At 41.2% G+C, this 8,743-nt stretch overlaps 1 long non-coding RNA gene and 1 pseudogene across 1 annotated transcript in view; both read right to left on the minus strand.

Moving 5' to 3' along the window:
- Positions 1 to 5,425, minus strand: part of LOC111818789 — an 8,946-nt gene extending 3,521 nt beyond the window's left edge. Inside the window, exons 1-2 of the long non-coding RNA XR_002822700.1 lie at positions 5,149 to 5,425; positions 2,118 to 2,120 (exon numbers count right to left, since the gene is read on the minus strand). This is a non-coding gene — a long non-coding RNA (uncharacterized LOC111818789). The remainder of the gene's footprint in view (positions 1 to 2,117; positions 2,121 to 5,148) is intronic.
- Positions 5,426 to 5,479: 54 nt separating this feature from the next.
- On the minus strand, positions 5,480 to 6,853 carry LOC101579874 (annotated as a pseudogene).
- Positions 6,854 to 8,743: the final 1,890 nt, after the last annotated feature.

Below are 8,743 nucleotides of genomic sequence, written 5' to 3' on the forward strand. Positions count from 1 at the left end.
TTTTTCCCGGAACCAGGGATTGAATTCAGGCCCTTGTGCTTGCCAGGGAAGTGCTTAATCCACTGAGCCATCTCCCCAGCCCCTCGACAGCAATATTGATTAAAGCAATTTAGCATTTGATTTTCTTATTTATAAAAGCCCCTTTCCATACATTGCTTAATTTAATTTTCACAGTATCACTGTAATGCATTTTACAAGTGGGGAGAGTATCTATGACCCCAAACTTCAATCTTCATTCGCTTTGCCTCTGAAAACTTCCCACAAAAGAGATTTGTGTGCTTCCTCACCCAGCTAGGCTCCAAGAATCCGCTTTAACAGTTAAAAAGATGCCAAAAATGATGCTGAAAGCTCAATTTAATATCCTTGATTACAGACATTTTTCTTAAGCGTTTTAGCAGGAGAAGCAGCACTCCAACCCCAGAGATGCCAACTGCAGGCCAAGGGTGTTCCTAGTCAAGTGCAAGTGAGGAGGGGCAATTGGGATGAGGACCGAGGGAGGGATGGTGGCGAAGGGGTGGGTGTACATACATGACAGTTGTTGGAGAAAAGGGTAAATCTTAGAGTACTTCTTTAAAATTTTTTTAAGTGAGGATTAATCAAATGATCAGCAAATTTCAGATTGATGACATTTTATAGAGTAAAGGGAAATAGGACAGGTTATGTTGTTAATAGAGACGATCACGTTATGCACATACTCCATTTGTTTCTATGCATGAAGGGCAGGAAGTGAAGGAGAACAGGGCAGCTGAAAGCCGGGTGGGTTTGTCCTTTGTTTCCTTTGAAGAGCCAGGGTAGAAGGAATCAACAATAAGCTGCAGCTGAGGACAAATCATAGAAAAAATAGTTGCCATCAAACTGGTCAATTCGCAGATACACAGTGATGAGTACTGCATGTTTTAGCAAACAAGTTATTTCCAGACCCCCGAAAGAAAAGTCATAGTGTGTCTATTTTTCTATTACCGATGATGAAATTAAGACGGAAAAAAGTAAAGGAAGTTGCCTAAGGTGCTGCACAGATGTGTAGAAGAACCAGCAAACCGTGACCTGTAATAAATGGTGGACTAAAGAAGGCTCAGAAGAGGACAATAAGCTCCAGGAGACTGACATGAGGCCTTGTTATGTGACTTGCATTCATTTTGCGGTATTTATGTTCTTTAACATTACTTCATTTGGGTTTCATCACCAAAGAAAACCACTGAACCATGATTATGAGATTTCTTTTTGAACATTTGAAACTGATGCTTTTCAAATTTTTGTCAGATGCTGAAAGAAAAAGTTCAGCCTTAGGAGATTCTGTTTAGAAAACCAGACTGTGGAGGGAAATACATTTTCCATTTGTCTGTGCTGCCACTTACCACCCACTAGCTGAGAATTTGTATTCTAGGTGAGTGATATTGTAAATAGTGTTCTGCATCACTTCCTCTTCTCCAATGTTTGTAACTCATCTAATCTGTATTACATGTTATAGTGTCCTTTTGTCAACAAATGGAGTGTCTTTTGCTCAATTCAGAAAGCCATCACAAATTGGCAGTGAAGCTCCCTTGATACTAGCTCTGGGTAGTGGGCATCAGTGGCCTGGTTCTTGGCATTGTGTTGCAGCGCCAAGCTTTAAGGTTAGCAGCATCTCTCCACTCTTGGCCAAGCTCCCTTGGCATCTTTCTGGGGATCTTCCAGAACTTTCCATTGTTTGTTTGGCACTCTTCTGCAGGTCTCTGCCAGTTTCCGTAGGCCTCTTCTGCCCTTGCTTCTGCACTGTTTCGCTGTTCTCTAGAGCTGTTCAGCAGCCCTCTGGTTGCCAGTCGTTCTTAGGGTTAGTACCCCATAGTGTTGTCAGTTCTGAATGCAACCTGTTTGGCCCACATTACCTGAGATAAAAAGGGGGCAGTTGGACCACTCAAGGGAGGCTTGGAGCGCAGGAGGGAAGTGCACAGGAGACAGCCCTCCTGGACTGACTGGAGGAAGATGAAAGAATGCTGCTTATGCAGAGAAAGGTCAGTCTATACATACAGTCTTCTCTACTTCATGGACCTATTTGGGGACTTGTTGAAGCAGTGACAGAGGGAGGCTCATTTGAAGTGACAACATGGCAGAGTCTTTGGGGATAGGTGCATATCTACGGCCTGCTGCAGCCACAGCAAGTGTCTCTTGAGTGGCCGTGGGGCACCAAGGACAGCCTCAGCTGTCCTGGAGACAATTAGGCTGAACAGGGAGGAGCCGCCACTTGATTGACAGCTCCTGTTGCTTCCAGGAAATGATGCACTTGGGGCTGCAGCCCTGGTCCTTCCTGAGCTTTGCTATGGCAGCGCCTGAGCAGCCTGGCCCCAGGGCAGGGTGTGGTGGCTGCCATCTCTGGTCAGGGCTGCACGGATTACAGGGTGTAGAGGGTGACTGAGGTGACCCCGGAGCTGGCAGGAAGATGGTGGAGCGAGTCATCCTGGAATGCTACCAGGCCCAAGAGAGTGATGGCTATCAGTGGGATCCTGTGCCCTTCTGGCTGTCAAAGGGAGAGGGAAAGAGTTGGCTCCCATCTTCCTGTTTTACTTTGTAAAAATGTATATTGTCAAGGCTGGAAAAGCTTTGAAAAAATTGATATCTTTAATCACTGGAAATCTATGAGTGCAGTGGGTTTTCTTTCCTTTCCAGGAATGCTTCTTTTTTTTCTGTTATTGCCACAAATATATTTCGGTCATGAAGTGTAGGTTTTCTCAGAAGATATGTTTCTTTTCCAAAGGATTTTCCATGTTCTAGGATTCAGTGAAGGCTCTGATATCCCTGATGTCTTAAATACATCTGACTTTGGCCCCAGAAAAACACTGAAGACAAAACCAACACTTGAAAATTCTTAACTCTGATTGTTTCTATTTATCCTGTTATTTCTTCTAGTCCCTGGAAGGAATTTTTGATTGAGTTGTGTTTTTCTGCTTCAAAACCATTCTGATAATTTCTTTTTCTTCCAAGTAGTTTTGTATTTTATGAGCATGGACTCAGGAATTCACAGTGGTCTTTTTCTTAAGGAGCACATGAGGTGATTTGGCTTCCCGAAGGACCGGTAGAATCCGTGAAGTGTTTCAAATTTCAAATTTTGTGCTGAAAATGAAAACTTTATTGATATTTTAGTTTCAGCTTTTTCTAGTTTCCACACTCCAGTTTGCATAAATTAGCATCAGGTGTGTTACATTGGGTGTCATAAATGGAAAATCCATTCTTTCTAATTATTAGGATGCTCAGATATTTAATTCAATTTTTTTCTCTTGGAAGTGTTGTGTTTTTCTAATCTTCTAGGAATCACCCCAGATAGAATTATTATGAACAAGTAAGAAATCAAATTAACACTGAGAACATGAAATTTAAAAACATAATTGTTCATAATGGAACTCATTAAAAAACAGAAGCTGTATTTCAGGAATTTCTTGGTTTTCCTCTTCATAATTATTGACCTACTTGCAGTATAAAACGAGTTGAAATCTAGCATTGGTGGGAAAGAATTTCAGTTATTTCTAGCAATTCCCTCGCTCCCTTAATGGACTCCTATGGGAAGATCTTTTAAGACATGTAGCAGGCTTATTTTGCTAACACTTTCTCTAATTCTAGCTCCATAGCATGGACGTTTCCTCTCCCCATTGGTAAAACAGGGAACCTGAGTTCCAGCTCTGTCCCTTGTTGTTGGTCTGTAACTTCTTGTCACTTACAGAAAACAATGATTTTAGGGGCTCCTGTTGTTTTTAAAAGATTTCTTGTCCTTTGGTGATATATGTCAACTCACACTGTATGTTTTCTAAATAAATAACACTATGGGTAAATATTGCAGTTGAAGAGATAGTACTTTATTTGAAAAAAAAAATATCTTCTACTTTCTTTAAAAAAAGAAGTTAAAGACTGCTCCTGAGTTGGGCCTAGGGGCACATGCGTGTAATCTCAGGGACTCCGGATGCTGAGGCAGGAGAGCTGCAAATTTGAGTTCAGTGGAGGCAACTTTTAATCTTTTAAATTTTAATTTATATTGGTACATGACTTCAGTGTGTGATTACATTCCTCGTGGGGGGTTGGTGCGCACACATAACGTACCCTAATTCCTTTCTCATTCCCTTTCCCTCCCCTCCCTCCCTCTCCCCCTCCCTCAGAGCTGGGAATAGAGTTCTGTGGTAAGAGTGTTGGCCTAGTGCCAGTGAGGTCCTGGGTTTGATTTTAAATAAAACGATGCTTTCTGAGTGAAAACTCACCCACAGATTCAATTTTTGCAGTTTTGTTTTTTCAAATCTTATCTATCTATCTATCTATCTATCTATATAATTTTATGTATTTAGTGTAGGATCTACAGGGTCTTACTACATAGATCAGATTCATAGTGATTCTCCTATTTTCAGTCTCCCAGGCACTGGGATTGTAGGCACACGCCACCATGCCCAGTCTCAGTAGCTGTCTCAGCGCACCTCAGGGGCAGGGCCAGCACTGCACACTGTGGATCAAACCCCAGTCCTTGGAAGGTGCTTTAATCTGCTAAGCTATCTGGCTGGCCCCTTGTTATCTTTTTAAAGAGAGAAGTAATATTAAAAAGCATATATTAACATAAAATTATTTTGTATTTCAGAACATATGTGCATGCATACCTAGATGTATGAATGTGTTTGCATTTCTGCAACAATTGATTTAGGAAGGTATTTTAAGACAAAAAGTGCATTTGATTATCTCATATTTAAATTCACTGTACATAAATTAGCATATAGAATAGTCTTCTCTCCTGTGGTTTGGAATTGTTTAGGTTGTCATTACTGTTCTCTGATAGTTACTAATAAGAAATATAACTATGCGTAACATCATACACCTGGCTTCACTTTTGGTTTCATGGTCTACAGTGCTTTGATCCTGAAATCCCAGAACATTTCAGAGGTTTGAAGCAGCAGGAACTGGAGCCCAGGGGGGCCCTTTCCCTGTACATGCAAGCTGCAGGTCAGAGACTGACATGCGAAGCTGCACAGAAGGGCAACGCCCTTGCTTCTCCGGAACTCCTGTGCACAGAAACGTGCTCTGGGGACAGCACCTTTCATGGCGTCTGTATTGTAGAAAGGCGAAGTGGAAGGCCCGTGCACACATATGCCCTCGAGGTTACAGCCATGCTTTCTTTTTTTTTTTTTTTTAAAGTGAATATACAATTTATTTAACATTCAAACTTCATTAAGACATGTGCAATATGGCAATTTTACTGGGGATTTAACCCTACCTAGGATATGATTGCTTGCTGGGGCTTAGCAACAGGGTCCAGTTCACACTTAGCACTAATTAAATAGTTATTGAATAAATACAATACCAAAACAAAATGCATTCAAATACTTTTCTTTTAAAAAAATTCAATTTTAAAGGCCTTTCTAATCAGGCTAAAGACAAACACAATAAAAGTAGATATGCTAGTTTAACATAATTGGCTGATTTTATACAGCACTTGTATCTTTTAGTACACAAGTATATTATTAAATGGTAGAGAACATCTAATACAACCATTTCTACAGAACTAGGAAATAAATTTCTAAGAAAGAAAGATTTTACAGACCCCATCTTTTATACCCACCCCAACAGTCTACTCTAAAGAGGATAAAGCCAGTGACTTTCCTCACAAGAGCTCACGACTAATGTCGCTTTGCTATCAAAATCTGTATTTCTGATCCGTTATGAGCATTGAGACAAGACTCAAAAATTCCCAAAGAAGCACAGTGCATGCTGTGACTGCCTGTTCAGCACTGGCGAGCACTGCATTCAAAACTATCTCATCCCAGGAATTAAATAAGGTCAGCCACATTCATGGGCATTTCCTCGACGGTAGTATTGTAGAAAGTCTCAATGTCATGAAGAATCCTCTTGTCTTCCTCCGTAACAAAGTTTATAGCCACACCTTTCCTCCCAAATCGACCCCCTCTGCCAATTCTGTGAATATAGTTTTCACGATTGGTAGGTAGATCATAGTTTATAACCAAAGACACTTGTTGCACATCAATTCCACGAGCCAACAAGTCAGTAGTGATCAGAACATGGCTTGACCCCGATCGGAATTCCCTCATGATAACATCTCTCTCCTTCTGATCCATATCGCCATGCAGAGCAGAAACAGCGAAGTCTCTGGCATGCATTTTCTCAGTGAGCCAGTCCACCTTGTGCCTTGTATTAAGAAAGATAACTGCCTGCGTAATGGTGAGTGTCTCATACAAATCACAAAGTGTGTCCAACTTCCATTCCTCTCTTTCAACATTAATATAAAACTGCTTGATTCCTTCCAGGGTCAATTCTTCCTTCTTCACCAGAATCCGAATTGGATCTCTCATGAATTTTTTGGTCCACTCCAACACATCAGTGGGCATCGTGGCAGAAAGCAACACAACCTGAATACTTGTATTTAGTTTTTGGAAAATCTCATAAATTTGATCCTTAAACCCTTGGCTCAACATTTCATCTGCTTCAACCAAAACAAACATTTTGATCCATTTTGGAGAAAGGTATCTTCTGTTTAACATATGAAACACTCTCCCTGGGGTACCAACAACAATATGTGGTGCTTCATCCTGCAGCTTCTGCATTTCATTTCGAACATTTGTTCCACCAATGCAGGCATGACAAGTTGCTCCCATATAATCTCCAAGTGCCAGAATTACCTTTTGGATCTTTGATACAAGGAATAATAGCTCTTTGCTGAATAGCTGAAGGCTTCTCAAAACCATAAGCATAGATGCCCCGAAGAAGAGACTCCTTTAAGTTCATATCATCAAAGTTATCAGCAATCTCATTCCAGTTGCTCTCGATGACACCATCGGGGTCCATTCCCTCTGGGCCTACATGTTCTGTTATAGTCCACAGAAACACCAGACATGATCCGAAGAACCGCTCAGCGCCTGACTGAAAAGCCAGCCATGCTTTCTTGAAGGATGTCAAAGGCTTTCACAACAGCAAAAAGCTACTGACATGCGCTAGATGGCTAGGCCAACGAGATAACCCCAATCCTACCCCGCCTTACCCAAGGCATGCACTTAGCATGAATTTCTCCCCTGCCTTTGATACCCAGAGGTCAACAACTTAAAATAAGAAAATTTTGTGGACATGAATGATACAGGAATATGGAGAAAACACAGTACAGTGCGGTTTCACTTTAGGAGAGTGCTGCATTGCCAAAGACTTGGCAAAATTTAAAGCCTGCATAGTTCATCTAATTGCTCCCATAGGATTAAAAGGATATTTACTAGCAAAGTGTATAAGGCGTATGCCAATAGAATAAATATAGTTGGTAATTCATTCATCCCTCCTCCTGTTTAAAACCATAAATTTTCAAGATTAAAAAGTAGATTGACTGTATTTCTAATTTGGGCTGAAAGTGAAACTTTATTTATATTTTAACTTTAACCTTTTGAAGTTAACACAGTTCCCACTTGCTTATTAGGTATGTTATAGTGGGTGTGGTACCTGGAAAATTTATTTCTTCCAATTGTTAGGATGCTCAATTTTTAAATTAAATTTCTTTTCTTGTAAGATACCAGGCACTGGTAAGAGCTGCAGGCACTGGTGGTGCATCTCTATAATCCCAGCATTTTGATGCAGCATTCTGTGGAAAGCTCTTAACATTTGAAGACGATGTGAGGGCCAGTATATTGAGACATTCATTTTGATTCTTGACTCACATTTTCTAGTCCCTAACTGAAAGTGAAAGAGTCTAAGTTCCCTGTCAGTCAAAATGTGTGTAAAACCTCATGTGAGTTATGCTGATACTTAGATACGCTATGTCTTTTTCTTTTGCGTTTGAGAAATTTGAGTTTTATGGATACTATGATTTATCCTAAATCAAAATTTGGCTGTTAGGTTGTTTTGGCCTTTAGGCTGTAAAGTTTCTTTATATAACAAATAACATGTTTTGTTTTTAAATTAAAAGCACCATTGACTCTTTTGGATTACTTCAGAAGCATGACGTCTTACTGGGAATACATATGGGAAAAAATTAAGGCCTCATGGATCAAAGGTCTCATGGCTGAGCAAAACAGCCACAGAGCTTGGGTCTCATCTCCTTTCCTCGGACCCTTTATTTATTTACTATATTTTAGAGAAGCGTCTACAGGGTGTTCTGGGTCTCACTACTAGATCGGACTCATAGTGATCTACCTTTTACAGCCTCCCAACAGCTGGGATTACAGGTGTGTGCCACCACGCCCAGTCTCAGTTGCCCTTCTGGTGTGCCCCGGGGGGTGGGGCTGATGCAGCAGGTCCAGGGATAGGAACCCTGGCCCCTGAGCCTGCTTGCAGGTGCTTTCATCCACTGAGCTATTTGGCCAGCCCCTGCTCTGACCCTTTTGAACCTCTCTTATGATTACATCAGCCAAGCAAAACTCAGCACAGGCTGTGCTCAGCAGCTGTGATCAGTCATTGCGTTGTCAGCTTGGCTGTGCTGTGCTGCTTGAGTTTTGGTCAAAACCCTAGTGTAGCTTTTGCTGTGCAGGAACTTTTAAAAATGTAGTTAACATGCAAATTGTTGGGCTGTGAGTAAAGGAGATTGCCCACTATACCATGAATGGCCTTATAAATCAGTGCAACGCCTCAGATCTCTCGAGGAAGAAAGGAGCTCTGTCTCTAGACTGCCTAGGACTTAGGACTTCAGTGTCAGCTCTGATTAGAAATTCCAGCAGGCTTCAGACTCGCCAGTCCCACAATCATATGTTTTTGTTTGTTTGTTTATGTATTTGGTACAGGGTCTCACCACACAGACTCATAGTGATCC

Source organism: Octodon degus, unplaced genomic scaffold (genome assembly GCF_000260255.1).
Source record: "Octodon degus isolate 3935 unplaced genomic scaffold, OctDeg1.0 scaffold00102, whole genome shotgun sequence".
Taxonomy (NCBI): Eukaryota; Metazoa; Chordata; class Mammalia; order Rodentia; family Octodontidae; genus Octodon; species Octodon degus.